Here is a 2,285-nt window from a genome sequence, read left to right as displayed (position 1 = left end):
GGGGAAATTTGGTGTGAAAAAGGAATCATCCTGTTCTGGGCTGCTGGAGAGAGGAAGGAGTTTACTTTATTTATTGAACAATTTATTTAGATACGGATTTCACCTAATTTATTTATTATTCTGATGCAAAACACTCACCCTGACGTCTTTGGAGTCACAATGTAGAGTTTACAGACCTAGAAACTACTCATAAAAAATGTATTACGCTCATATGCAGAGACACAAACAACTCGTAAGTTACCGAAATAATCCAGTACACACCATGCAGAAGTGCAAACTACTCGTAGATCACCGAATTAATGCATGCAAACACGCTCACAACTCTTAAACACCCTAAAATAATTCAATGCACAAACGCTCAATGCTAGTAAATAACGCAACTTCTCAGCCACTCGAACCCTGATTCTACTGGATGGAAAACTTAAGTGCACGCCCTAATACATGAAAACTGTCCAGATGTGAGAGAGGAAGGTCAGGTTAGTGTACTTTATTTTGCTAGGGAAACTGACTCAATTATCCATCCTAATTAATTAATCACAAAAATCGGTCCTAATTTCACAACTATATGCACAGCGCTGCACAAGAACGGCTTAAAATCACAAAAAAACTAACTTCACCATACAACTGGTCTTATCCTGCTTATAAAAAAAATCGCAATGCCACTATAAACTTACGCTAATGTCGATCCTAATTACATAATTAATCACAAAGGTTGGACCTAATAACACAACTATTTGGATAGCGCTTCACAAGCATGGCAATACTCCCCAAAAACTGTCTATGCCATACAACTGGTGTTAACCTGCGGAGAAAAAAATCTCGCAATACTACTCGAAACCAGCGACAGAAAGTAACTCTACCCTACACCTACAAGCTAGAGGGAAAAAGGCTGGGGTGGAACGTAGAATCTTTGTTTTTGGTGCGAAATACGTGCAACTGACTAGATGGTGGTGTTGGACAGAGAGTAGCTTAACAAAAATTAGAGCAAAGAGCATCTTTAACGCCAGAGTTCACTACACGCACCTACCAAAAATCACCCAACAGCCGAGCTAACCGAAAGCAATACATGCTACCCCAGTTGATGGAAAACAAATGCATCACACTACTGGGATAAATCATCGTCCTAAAGGACTTCAGTTGAACCCTCGCTCTCATCCCTGTACAATCACAAAGTTGGTCATCGAGCTATTCAGCCGAAAAAGCCTCGCGGTGCCCAGCTGAAGTGCCGTGCTAGCCGGCGCCTAGGCGAGTAAAAGCCCCACAGATCATGCCGGCCGGTCGCTACCTGAAGCGATACGATCACGTGCTTCGCCAATACAATAGCAGGTATAGAGATAACAGAACTGCTTTCCCCCCAAATGCATCGTGTCTATCTAAATGTATATTTACGCAGCCGTCCCTAATGACGCTGTCACGGGCCCCCAACCCCTCTCGTTCTGAGATGCTAAACACTTTGTTTGACGTCATATAGGACGCCTCAGCAGTGCTCTCTTAGGGCACTCGTCCGCCATTGTGAGCTCGATTATTTATTTAACATCAACTAGACTCATACATTTAAGCAACTAGTAAAAAAAATTTCAGCCCATAATAAATGTTCTCTTTCCACGAAAATAGACAAACTCCTGTTTCAATTAGTTTTATGAACAAAATCGGTATAGTTATTCACGTTCGACTGAGAAACTTGTCACGTCTGCGAGGACATTTACGTGGAAACTCGAAAAAGAAAATAGACCAAACCGATATATCCACTAGCGAATACCGATGTCTGTGATGTAGGAGATCTCAGCGCAAACACAAGTCCATACTGAATCTTCTTAAATTTCCACCTGATCACGAAAGCTGTCCAGCATATACTAAATATTAGCTCGCTATTCGGTCGTCTAGAGGACTACACAGTTAAGTGAATTACATTCCTCCATTGCAACAGCCCTCACCATTCAGACGGCCCCTGCCTTAGCGGGAAACGTAAATTATTCCCACCACACGCCGGCCTGAGTGGCCGAGCGGTTCTAGGCGCTACATTCTGGAACAGTGCGACCGCTACGGTCGCAGGTTCGAATCCTGCCTCGGGCATGGATGTGTGTGATGTCCTTAGGTTAGTTAGGTTTAAGTAGTTCTAAGTACTAGTGGACTGATGACCTCAGAAGTGAAGTCCCATAGTGCTCAGACCCATTTGATCCATTCCCACCACAGTCCACGCATACACAGAATCATGCTACGAAATCGGTCAATTACACTCCTGGAAATTGAAATAAGAACACCGTGAATTCATTGTCCCAGGAAGG

General features: G+C 43.0%; 1 non-coding gene across 1 annotated transcript; it reads left to right on the top strand.

The window, feature by feature from the left end:
• The first annotated feature begins 1,989 nt into the window (after window positions 1–1,989).
• On the top strand, window positions 1,990–2,073 carry Trnas-gga (transfer RNA serine (anticodon GGA)). Its single transcript has one exon. It is a non-coding gene; the product is annotated as a tRNA-Ser (tRNA).
• The last annotated feature ends 212 nt before the right edge of the window (window positions 2,074–2,285 follow it).

This window comes from Schistocerca nitens, chromosome 2, assembly GCF_023898315.1.
Source record: "Schistocerca nitens isolate TAMUIC-IGC-003100 chromosome 2, iqSchNite1.1, whole genome shotgun sequence".
NCBI classification, from domain to species: domain Eukaryota; kingdom Metazoa; phylum Arthropoda; class Insecta; order Orthoptera; family Acrididae; genus Schistocerca; species Schistocerca nitens.
The sequence above is the reverse complement of the archived record's forward strand: the minus strand, read 5'-3'. Positions and strand labels throughout refer to the sequence as shown.